This window comes from Mixophyes fleayi, chromosome 1 (genome assembly GCF_038048845.1).
Source record: "Mixophyes fleayi isolate aMixFle1 chromosome 1, aMixFle1.hap1, whole genome shotgun sequence".
Classification (NCBI taxonomy): Eukaryota; Metazoa; Chordata; class Amphibia; order Anura; family Limnodynastidae; genus Mixophyes; species Mixophyes fleayi.
In genome coordinates, this window is record NC_134402.1 from 450,485,158 (window position 1) to 450,498,872 (window position 13,715).

A 13,715-nucleotide genomic window follows, 5' to 3' on the forward strand; every position below is an offset into this window, starting at 1 on the left:
AAACTTATGTGATGACAATGAGGGGTGTGATTTATTTAATTTTACTTTATAGAACAACATGGCTCAGTGTTCTCTGGGAGACAGAGCATGCTGGCACTTGTGATTCTTCAAGTGCGAGCATGTCCTTGCTGCCATGAGTATGCTGGTGCTTGTAGTTTTACAAGCACCAGCAAGCCCAGCGTATTAATGGCAGCCTGGGATGGCTGGGTCTTTTAGTTCCACAAAGTAAAATGGTGTTTACGCATACATTAACCATTATGTTACCCCAAACCCATGCCAAGGGGTGTGGGAAGAACCCTAGTGCTCTCAGCATGGGACTGAGTCTCTCTAAAGGGAGGGCTTGAACATTTTTTTTGAGGACCTTATGCTTTAGGGATCTCAGCCTCATGCTGAACAGTCTGGGGCTGGTTTGTCATTATGGACAGCGTGGGGTCCCCTGCTATAGTGTCCTGGCTGGTATGCCTAGTGCTGGTTTGTATTAAATCAGGGGGACCTGACTTTTCCGCCCCTGCCTTATTTTGCAGCAACCAGCACTAGACTGGCAGAATTAGGGTTAATATCATTAGTAGGGGAATGATAAAAAGATTTGTTTTTAAAAAAAAATTCACACAGGCTCAAACTTTAACTAGTCACACAGCTGGAGCAAGAGGTATGGCAGTAAAACAAACTTACTTCCAAGGCTATAGAGCTTGCTACAGTCATGGCTGCGTGTGTGCAAATATGACACACCCACACTGTGAATTGACTACAGGAGAGCTCCCCTTCCCCACCCAGGTCACTCCCCAAAATCGTACGGGGTAGTAAGTGCCCTTTCCATGTACTGTCACACGGAATAAGAGTGCATTCCCTGCTGTATTTGCTGATTCCGGGCATGCGTAGAGTCATTTTGCACACAATATGGTCAAAATCAGCAGATAAGTGCCTTGTTGTATCAAGCCCCATTGTTGTATCAACTGCCATTGCTATCAAGTGGCTATTGCCATCTCATTTCCTCTTTGGTGTTTTCCACTTCCTCCTTGGTGACAGCTTCTTCTGCCAAAAATGGGGTACATAAGTTACAGCTCTGTTTCCAGCAGGAAGCATAATAATAAAGTAAGATCTCAGGCTTCTAACAGCTACTCAAAGTTGGCAGTTAAATGCATGAGTACCAGAAGAGGATGGAGGTTCAGTTATTGTCAATAGTAAAAGACAATTATGGTTGACTATTTTAAGGTTTCTACAGTGACTAGTTCTTGTCATGTGTCTCCACCTTTCGCTGACTCTCCTCTTTTCCCCCATGACATCCCACCTGTAGATGCACAGACATGCTATCCACCAAGGACTGCTTTGTTTTTTCCAGCTGAAAATGCTGCTGCCTTATTATAGCACTTTCCCATAAGGCTGATACGTTTGTAACTCCGCTTCCTTATGTATAAGGTGTTTCCCAAACCTATTAGATTGAAAGCTCATTTTGGCATGGCCATCTTTACCTCTTGTTTCATTTCACTGTATGTCATTTGTTTATGTCAGGATGCCTTAAATTATATACTCAATAACCTTACTTGATAAGTCTAATAATACTAAATACTAATGCTCACCTCCTGAAATTCATTCCTCAAATATGTGTTTTCACTTCTATATGGGACAAAGTAAGCTAGAGGGATTTGGTTCTGTAAAAAGCATCATCGACTTGTGTATGACAAAGAACTGAAGAATCAGGTCACTAAATGTTTTCTTGTTTGGAATGACACAGTTAAACATTTCTCATAAGTTTTATATCACTGGCTGCTTCAATTCATTTTCTGGGCTTGCTTCAAATGCAAACTGCTCTAGCTTATCCTGCAACATTTTGTTACCTTAAACAATGAGGCAGGAAATCCTAAAGTGGATTACAAGTCTATTGAAAGCAGCAACAACTGCTACGGGCACCAGACATAATTCTTTGTAGCATTTTTCTCTTCGCATTTCATCTGTGTACATACAATAGTGCAGGCTAGTGGAACAAGAAATATGTTATGCAGATTTTAACGGTCTATAAAAGCAGAGCTGGGCCTTTTGGCAATTAAGGTATTTATTTGAATATATACTATACACACATTCATCTAAGTTTTATTATTTTAGCTATTTTTTCTGGATTCAAATTTTGAAATACATAGTTGGGATAGTAATGACAATAGCACAAGTTAAATATCTTAGAAATTAGTTGGCTTGTTTTATTACTAATACCAAGAGGGATAGACAATACATTTTGTAGTCCAAAGGGCCACCGTGGTCACCCTTCACTGTACACCTCAGCTCACTGCACATTGTACCCCTTTTATTTCACTATTTACACTTAAATTAACCCCTTCCTAGAGGCCAGGACAAGTCAAAGGGACACCCTAATCTGCACACCCCTACCAGTCAAAAGCGGTGTCTCACCCCTTTTCACAGTACTCTCATTACATCACTCATTCAGTCTTTAAGTGCCCCCTAACGCAATATAAATTAATGGTAGCAGCAGCCCTGACTTCATGTCTCAATGTAGAGCAATGTTATAAAATTTCAAGGTGCTTCTTATCTCTAGATCATGCAAATAATGATATTTAGCCAAGTTAGGGTAATTTTACCTCTCCTTTATCAAGTCCGTTCAGATATCAGTGCGATAAGATGCTGGTTAACCAGGAGATCAGTAATCAAGGCACAGACGTGCTAATGTCAAGATGTATACTGAACTGTGCTCATTTATTTGTGGGATACATTTATACATGAAAAAGCGTTTGATCTGGTTATAGAACAGAAACACATGATTGATATTTTCCTGAGTAAATATAAATCTTCTGACAAAGCTAGATAGTTCTCTTCATGTCACTTCTATGGGTTCTTCTATCAACTTTCACTGGAGCCAGTACTCCCAATGTCCTCATCATCCATTATCCCATGTCCTAGGCCTCCATCCGGGGTATTTGAGATAGTTCAAGGCTGGAGCTGGTGATTACACTGAATGTATTTTTAAGACAAATACCAAGATTTTTAACTCCTTCACATATCATTATTACCATTATCGTTGGGGACCTAAAAATGCTCTCACAGCCTACTGTGCATCTATTTTCCTTGCAGGCCTGCTCTTGCAGTTTCATTTCAGGGTTGTGCAGATAAAGTGAATAAGCTAAAGTTTAGGTCCCAGGTATAGGTGTCATACAATGTAGTAAAAGTTAGATAAATGTATGAAAATAGTGGGCACCAGGTCTTCTTCTGGGGTAAATAAAATGTGAGGTATCTATTCCCAAGGTAATTAATTCACAGTCTCTGTATGAACACAAAAACATCTCTCAACTGGAAGAATCCTATTGACTAGAATGCATGAGTTATCCTTTATAGATCTCACACTAATCTCTGAGTATTTACCCACACTCACAACATTGGACTCTCACATAGTTCAGATACATAAGCACTCTAAGCTTTATTTCTTGAAGTTGACATATGCTCCACCATTACAGTTGATTTCTTCCCCTATCTGTCTCGGATCCACACATGTTCTTTTGTCTCAGAACTCCAATGTCCCATCTCCTGAAATTCTCAATGTCCCCTCTCCTGAAATTCTCAACATCATTTTATTCCTCTCTCCCGGAGCCCTTGACTCCTCTCCCCAAAAGAGTATTTCACACAAGTGGAGTTAAATCTATAAAAATCCCCTACCAAAAAGTAAATGGACCCAAAATGTTCAAGTACTGTAACAGTATAGGGCCTAATTTATCAAGACATGCATTCTGAACGCAAGGTGCGCTTGATTGAAATTGCACATAAATCAGCACTCCGTACTTGGCAAGGAACAAATCTGAAAATAGATGCGCTAATGAAGTCGGATGTAGCTCTGCTACACCAGACACTGCAGGATACGTCTACTGCCTATGTGGAATATACATTCCCAAAAGGACAAACAGAAAAACAAATACTATTAAATTAATATTACATATTAATAATATATAAATATTAATGACAAAATCTAAACACTCCCAAAAAAATTAAAAGTTGAGGATCTTAATGCCTACTGAACATAAAATATTTTTTTACAGTTGCTCCTAAATGCAAATACATGATATAGCATGCAGACTGTCATCACTAGTATTTAGGACTTAGACTAGCCCTGTAGCTGGAGCAGGAAAACAAGTAACTATGAGATGCCCAAAAATTGATTCGGATGTGGCATGCTCTTGAGTGTGGCACACCCTTACTGTATGTTGAATACGCTTTCCCATTCTGTTCCCTCCCACAAGTCATAGGCTGTACTAAGTGTCATTTGCATGCGTAGATACAGTGAATATTGCTGCAGATATGTGCCTTGATGAAACAGCCCAATAGTGTTACCGCAACATGAAAAGTTTTGTCTAAAACACCATATTGAAATTTACGGACAAAAGTAGTATAGTAGTTCTTTTAACCTATTCCTTGTTTTCCATTATTTTATTTTTTTGATTGCTTTCTTTGCTAAAATGTTTGTTCTTTCCTTAAGTCCCTCTCCAGCTGAAACAATTTCAATAGAGTGCTTTCATTTCATCCCAGGGTGAAAAAAGAAAACACAAAACTATTGTAAATATTTGAAGCCTATTTTACATTATAATAGGCTTCTGATATTGCTTAATACAGGTAAAATGCAGGTGGAGATTTGCTTTGTACTAGAGGTGATTATAAAAACCTACACTGTTCTATTCTGTAAATATGCACTGTAAAATCATTTCTTTAGTTTGTTCCCTTTACTGGACAAAAATGCATCCAGTAGTTTTTATATTTAAAATCTTTGTCCTGACACCACTACTGTGTTGAGTGGCACCTTTGTATAAACTGTTGTTGGCACTCTTGCTATTAATAAAGTGAATTAATTACCAACTAAAAGCTTTCCATAGGTAGCAACATTTTCACCCAGTAAGTTATTACATAAAAAAATGCATTGCTTGTGCCTAAATTTATTAATTATCTATAAAAAATGTATATATTAACTTTAATCAAATCCTAAAGAAATCATTCCAAATGTTTACGTTATCATTAAAATTTATTTTAATGATGCAATTTATGAAAGTTAAAGGTGACACATAACCTTTACATGTAAATGCATGTAGCCAACTGGTTCTCAAACTAGTTTGAAAATTCCCTAGAAATTTTCAAAGTTTAGACACGCTAAAAGATTAAAGCTAAATGTGTGCACTGCATACAGGTCTGACCATGTTCTGTTAAATAATATATTGTCTAGCACTTCTAAGTTTTACACTTTGAATAGGGAACCCCGAACATTCATAGCAAACCATCAGCTTCGCACTTAAGCACAGTTTATGATTGCTGTTCGTCCATATTTAAGCTGGAATATACAATATTTGATAGCTTATTTAACAATATTAAGAATCTCCAATGTGAATAATAAACTTAAACCACAAAATTAAACCAGTTTAAATTTCTGATGGTACCACTAACAAGTTTGAGGCTCTCAAACTATACCAAATTAGATTGAATTTTTAATAATTTCAAATTATTTGAGCATTTCAAAAAGCCAAAATAGAAACATTACTTAATTCAAAATGTATTGATCCCATTCAAATATTAATAAGAATGATAATGTACTAGACTGAAGTATAAGTATAAAAGAATATAAATAGCACATACTGATCAGAGCAGGACAGTTGAGGTTTTAGGGCTCTGTCTCTCTGTCCCAGCCGGAGACATGTTTGTCCCGTGGGTGGGAATGTTGGGCGGAAGGAGGTATGTCATGGGAATCCTAGCGCTTTAAAGCACTAATCAGCCCTCTGGGAGCATGGCCATACCCCCTGTCCCACTGATGAGAACAGACATGCTGCGAGGTATGACAGCAAGCTAAGCATAAACAAAGTACCTATTCACTGTCTAAAACCTGACAAAACTTTGATCTGATTTCCGCTTTTACAGCAAAATGCCAGACCCCTTGTCCCCCTTCTTGTGCGGTAACTGCCCCAGGCTATAACATTGGTACTTAGGAGTTAGGGATGGAACATGGCAATTGTTAATTATCTTTCTTACATCAGTAAAGATACAAGAATACCGTATTTTCCCATATATAAGGCGCTCCCATGTATAAGACGCACCTTAATTTTGGGAATGAAATTTTTTTAAAAAAATATTACGATAGCTGTCAAAAAAGGCAGGGAGAGTGTAATGGCCGACTGCTCTGATTGTGATCAGAGCAGCCGGGCAGCACACTCTCACTGCAGTTGCCCCACCCCCCCCGCTGCTACTGTGCCTCTGTCGCCCTCCTCCTGGATCCCTGCTGATACTCTGCCTGTCCCCTGCCTGCTGGATCCCCGCTGCCACTCTGCCTGTCCCCCACCTGCTGGATCCCCGCTGCCAATCTGCCTGTCCCCCAGCTGCTGGATCCTGCTGCCACTCTGCCTGTCCCCCACCTGCTGGATCCCCGCTGCCACTCTGCCTGTCCCACACCTGCTGGATTCCCGCTGCCACTCTGCCTGTCCCCGCCTGCTGGATCCCCGCTGCCACTCTGCCTGTCCCCCATCTGCTGGATTCCCGCTGCCACTCTGCCTGTCTCCGCCTGCTGGATCCCTGCTGCCACTCTCTGCCTGTCCTCCTCCTCCTGGATCCCCCCCGCTGCCACTGTAATGCTGCCTGGTACCCCTTGATCCCCCCCACTGCCCCTGTAACGCTGCCTTCCCCCCTGCATCCCCGCTACCCCTGTATAAGATGCACCCAGGTTTTAAACCCAAAATTTTTGGGAAAAAGGTGCGTCTTATACATGGGGAAATACGGTAATCAGTTTCAAGTTAATCATGATGACTGTTGCAACTTTACTCTGGTTGCATCAAAATACAATACTTTAAGAGGGTACCTTGATGTGACCACATATTTATACTTTATTTTGAGTTGCACAAATCATAAGATTCTTGTGGCTGATAATACACATGTAAGGCTGTAATTTTACTCCTACGCTTGGGTCTCAAAATTGCGGGCTTGCTCTAAATCAGGCCCACAGTGTGCTGTACAGACAAATAAATGGTGCAAAAGAAGATGTATTGCAACCAGCTGTCATAAATGTCTCCCACAATCAATTGGTAGAGATCAGTTAAACAATATGGGTATTTACGAATATTAATGTTCATTGGGCACCTAATTGGTTTGTTTGCACCTGATTGTTCCTGCTAAAGACACCTTCAGAATATATTATTTTGTAGCATCAAATTCAGTTAAAAAGGAAAAAACAACAACTCACTGAACAGATGTACATAAACAATGTTTTATACCATTAAAACATCTTTTATTTTTAACCAAAAATAAAATACATGGGGATGAATTCCCCAAAAATTTAACTTTTGGCTAAAATTGCACACAGAACCCGAGCCAGGGTAGTTTCATTCATATTTTACTGAAAAATAGATTGTGATTATATGCTAAACACTAACAAACTACTGCAACATTTCTGTAACAAGCCTTTTCCACTTCTTCATCGACACATTCTAACGCTATTTGTAGCGAAAATAACTCCTCGTTCTCCCTGAATGACAAAAATAACCAATCTAATTAATTTATAAAGCAACTGATTGAATGACAGAACTTCTGAAATTGATGTAATCAAAGTAAGTGGAATAATCAGGTAGAATTCACAGAAAAGGTCAGGATTATGCTATATAAAACTTTTTTTTCCCTCCAGTTCTATTTTCTGTTTCAACTATTTCAGTCATTGACCCTAAATATATTATTTTTATTTGAAGATAATGAGAAAGAAGCCAGGTACATCTTTTGGCACTGGTAATTTTTTAAATAAACCATAACCTTTTTTATGCTTCATATGTTCCCATATATTTCCCAAGAGATACGGGTCATGCAAATACTTGCTCACAAGCTTTTTACTAATTGTGTACTGAAGCTTGTAATGAGTTTCTTTTAAATGTTTCACAGTCCTGGTTTTCATCTTTGTTAATCACAACACATCTCATTTTTAATTCCGTTTTACAGATGAACATGTATCGAATCCCATTGAGAGTATTTCAAAAGCATGGCTATACACTGGTCTATCCTTAAAAAATCCTGGTCTCCACCTCTGCTATAAATTCGATTGTTATGTATGTGCTTTTAACACATTAATAACAGCACAACTAATTATATAAAATATGACTTCATGATGCCATTGTGATAATGATACTATATATCTTTAAATGTTGTAGCTAACTCTTCTGGATTTTAAATATATATTGGAACTGACTATTCTGAAAAGATAACTAACCCATAACTTAAGATTTCCTAATGTGAGCACTGCTTTGTACGTTTGTTTCAGAACACACGTAATATGGGTCTGTCCCTGCCAGATTTAAACAAGGAACACTAATGAATTTGAGTGTATGTCTGCTCTTCTCTGCTCTACTACAGAAGACACTGCAGGATACGTCCATTACCTATGTGGAATATAAATTTGCAAAAGAGCGTACAGACAAAAAAACCTAATCAATTGATGTCACCAGTTAATAATATAGGCATTAATGACAAAGCAGTTTAAAAAAAGATTTTTTTAAATATTTTTTTCTCCCCATGAAATACACTTATTAAGATGTTATTTAGGTCTACTGAACATAGCATACATTTTTACACTTATTCCTGATTGCAAACACATGTCATAGTATGCAGCCAAGACTAGTTATCATGACTAGTTATCAAGACTTGCACTAGCCCTGTAGCCAGAACAAGAGATACGACAGAAAAACAAGTTGCTCTGAGATGCACAGAGTTTGAATCGGATGTGGCTGCGTGCGTTGGAGATTTGGCGCACACTTACTGTTCATTGACTACAGGCGAACAACCCTTCCCCGCCCCATTCAATCCCAGAAATCGTAGACTGTAGTAAGTGTCTTTTATGTACGAAGATTAATCGGACGTGGCTTTGTTCACTGGCATATGGGCCGGCACTAGGCATGCGCAAAGTAATTTTGCATATGATACGCACAAAATCATCAGATACGTGCCTTGATAAATCAGGCCCTATGTGTACATTTCTGGAACTTGCTAGAACATAATGTAAAATCATATAGGATTAAGATGTTTTTGAGAATATTACTAGTATTTATTTTCTTTGTAAACTCCGTGTAGAAGGTTAGAGAAGTAAGAATTAGTAGTTAAAAAAATCCAGGCTCTTCTCAGGCACACTACCTCCTGTTATATGAAGGCCCAAGCAAAATAAATTGTAGCCCTGCTATGATCTGGGGACCTGGGAACCAGGGCAAACAAAAATCCACTCCCTATGTTTTTCTAGGAGTTCTTTTTAGTCCCCCCACATGATGTGAGGAATTACAGTTTTCCCAGCCCCACACTGATCTTGTTGGTCTATGACCAGTATACAAATAACCCCATCTGCAAAAGGAAGAAATTAAAGACCTTAGAATTAAGCACGGTGGCTTAGTGGTTAGCACTTCTGCCTCACAGCGCTGGGGTCATGAGTTCAATTCCCGACCACGGCCTTATCTGTGTGGAGTTTGTATGTTCTCCCTGTGTTTATGTGGGTTTCCCCTGGGTGCTCCAGTTTCCTCCCACACTCCAAAAACATTCTAGTAGATTAATTAGCTGCTATCAAAATTGACCCTAGTCTCTCTCTATCTGTGTGTGTATGTCTGTGAATTTAGAGTGTAAGCTCCAATGGGGGCAGGGACTGATGTGAATGAGTTCTCTATACTGTGCTGCGAAATCAGTGGCACTATATAAATAAATGGTGATGATGATGATGATGAACTTAAGGAAGTAACTTGATACTGCCCAAAATCCTGTAGGGATTGTACTGTTCTCTTCAGAGTGGTTCCATGAGAATACTACAGCTCCTGTAGGACATGGGACAGCTTAGACAGACGTACTTTCACAGTATGCGCCACAAGCTATTTCTACCCAAGCAGTTTGCTTAACACATATTGGCTATTGATTGAATAAAAATAATAATGTCTTGTAAAAAATCCTTGTTTCTTATCTATACATTCCTTGTCAATCTCAAATCCCCATTCATATGTTCAACCACAGTAGGTTAAATATATAAAAGTGTATTTGCCAAAAAATGTATTATTAAATTACAAAGTGTCTATATATGATTTTTTTTCTTCCTTTTGGACCCTATTTACCCATTGTCCTGTATACGCCCCCCTGATGAAATGCTGGTGTGATAATTATGCATTGAAGAGCATAGTTGGCAACATTTTCTCTACACATAAAAAAAAATCTATCAACTCAGCACAGTGGCACAGTGGCTACATCACAACTCTGTATGGTTTGTATAAACCCCACATTATTCACTTGGGCATTCTCTGGGGTACTCCGGTTTCCTGCCACGGTAAAAATAGAAAGCTCAACTGGGGCTGGGGCTGCTGTGAAGACTTAAACATTATGTAGAAAGCTCTGGGTAATATGTTGGCACAATATAATTAGTCTGCTCCCACTTTTAATTTGCTAGCAGTTGTAGACATTGTTCTTCAAGTTCTTGAACATAATTGTTGCTAGATGGGAATGATTTGCTACATTCTTGCTAGATTATGGGCTAAATGTATCAAGCTGAGAGTTTTCCGGCGGGTTTGAAAAGTAGAGAGGTTGCCTATAGCAACCAATCAGATTCTAGCCATTATTTTGTAAAATGTACTAAATTAATGATAGCTAGAATCTGATTGTTTTTTTCAAACCCACCAGAAAACTCTCAGCTTGATACATTTACCCCTATATCAGAGTTTTCAAGCAATGTTCCTTTAACATGTCATAAAACAGCAGAATAGGTTATATATTTCCATCTGAGAATACATTTTAAAATTAACCAAAATATGTTTCATTCATAAATATTGCACTACGAGAAAAAGTCAGAGACAAAACCTTCCATGGACTAATCAGGGCAACGAACAGCTATGAAATCACAAGTCACAAGATGATCATAGTAGTAGCAAGGGTGTGTTTATTGTGAATGCATCCTAGTTTTATTTAGTCATGCTTTCTTCACAACCCAACTAAAATATACTAAGAGGTAAAGGTAGCCTAAAACAAAAAAGCCGTTTAGTAACTCTTAGCTTGCATAATGTATTGTAAGTAGTCCATTGTGTGTGGCACAAATGATCAAGTAGGCAGTAATTTCTGTCATTGAGCAGAGTAATTCATTTTCTGATTAACCTCTGTAAATGGCGAATAATATATACAGCATTATTGTTGAGTGAGGGAATAGGCAAATATTTCACAACAAGATCTTTATCACGGTCAATTAACATTGTTTTTATGACTTGTAAATGATATTTTCAAATTATTTATGTTGCAAAAAGCCTATTATTATGTGATTCAAAGAAGTGATTTTCTTCAGCACGTTTTAATATTCTGACTCTAAGTCCAGGTGTTAACAGTCCCATTCTCTCTCTGTTGGTAACCAATAAAGTTACAGTTATCTGTTTATTACAAATTTTACTATATACAAATCTGATCTCGTCTTTGCACAAAATAGGGATTTTATCAAGTGGCTATCTATCAAAACTAACAAATATATTAACTTGTTAAAGCAAATCATCATTTTATGAGTTTTATAAATTTTGTTGATTGTGTGCATTATTAACATATAATCTAGTATATAACCATCAGCGAGTTTCTTAATTATAATTAAAGTAAAGGATATTTACATCCACAATAAAATGTAGTTTTGGGTAGAATATACAGCACAGTGGCCTAGTGGTTAGCCTCACAGCACTGGGGTCATGAGTTCAATTCCCGACCATGGCCTTATCTGTGAGGAGTTTGTATGTTCTCCCCGTGTTTGCGTGGGTTTCCTCCGGGTGCTCCGGTTACCTCCCACACTCCAAAAAACATACTGGTAGGTTAATTGGCTGCTAACGAATTGACCCTAGTCTGTGTGTGTGTGTGTGTGTGTGTTAGGGAAATTAGACTGTAAGCCCCAATGGGGCAGGGACTGATGTGAGTGAGTTCTCTGTACAGCTCTGCGGAATTAGTGGCGCTATATAAGTAAATAGTAGTAATAATAATAATAATACTAATAATTGAAAGTGACTTATTTATATTGGTTCCGGAGGTTATCTGGTTGGCCCTACGTTGTCGGGAGTGAGGTGAGTGAAGCAGACATCACTGGACTGTGCCGATTTTCAATCAGATGTTGTGATGTCCACAGACAACATGTAACCAGCGGGAGCATGACGGAGTAAGCAGATGAATGTCAGGCGCACAAAACATTAAAGAGCCCAAGTCCAGACCCTACTAAACTTACCTTACAACCCGATAAATGTGCCAAAACAAATGTTCCCTGCTGCATAATCCAAGACTAACCGATCTTACAATATTTTTTAAGTGTCACTATTTTCTTAATTTAAGTTAACAAACATGGGCAAATGGCGTGTATAACATTTAATTGGTGTCATTAGTAGCTCCTGTGATTTAGGAAGAAAAGCCTTTCATTTAGAGCTCAATGATGCAAGACTGCATAGGACTCATCAGATTAAAACATTAGCATTAATACAGCCAACTAAATTACTAATGATTATAAACTCTTTAAGACAGATAACCACTCAGCTGGATAGTGTTTATTTTATACCACATCAGTTTTGTTTCATACATCTTAAAATATTTAAAATATATCGGTTCAGCTTTAATAGTTGCTCAAGGGAAATTCTCATCAAGATACATTTTGTTCTGTCCGCTATTTAAAACTAAATGAAATTGAAAGTTTGCAGTTTATTTGTTTAGGTAAAACTAATAGAGGTTATTATTTTGCCGAGTTTTCAGTAGTAATGTGTTGTTTTCTATTACTATTGTCTATGTAGTAGTTTATTGTATAAATATACCTCTACACATACATACAGTAATATGGCAAACTCATAATATAGAATTCAAACTATATATTATTCTGCCGCAAACGTATTAATTGGCTTAAAAGGAAGTAATATTTAAGTTAAAAGAACAAAACAATAATTTAGCTAATGACTAGTCTTTGAAGTGGAATAGTCAAATATTTTATCACAACTAGTCATTCCGTTACTGATATAATATTGCTCAGCCTTAATTTTAGTTCAAAAGTTATTAAATAACTAATAAAGAACCAAAGTGAAATAAAACAGAGTATAAACAGTGGACAATCTGATTATAATGGAAAAAAGTGCATTTTATCATCATCATCATTTATTTATATAGCGCCACTAATTCCGCAGTGCTGTACAGAGAACTCACTCACATCAGTCCCTGCCCCATTGGAGCTTACAGTCTAAATTCCCTAATATAGACACACACACACACACAGACACAGACAGACAAAGAGGGAGACAAACATACAGAGAGGGAGACAAACAGACAAAGAGGGAGACAAACAGACAGAGAGGGATACAGACAGACAGAGAGGGAGACAGACAGACAGAGACTAGGGTCAATTTTGATAGCAGCCAATTAACCTACCAGTATGTTTTTGGAGTGTGGGAGGAAACTGGAGTACCCGGAGGAAACCCACGCAAACATGGGGAAAACATACAAACTCCACACAGATAAGGCCATGGTTGGGAATTGAACGCATGACCCCTGCGCTGTGAGGCAGAAGTGCTAACCACTAAGCCACCGTGAATTTTTTTTATGTATCTCTGGTCTGTTCAGACTGGATGGAATTCAGTCATGTAATTTGCATTTTTGAATTTGGTGGACTATTGACTATTTTTCAGTCTCAACAATTTGAAACATAGTAATAGGGATTATTGATCCATGTGCAGAAATCCATTGTGTCAGTTACCTATTTA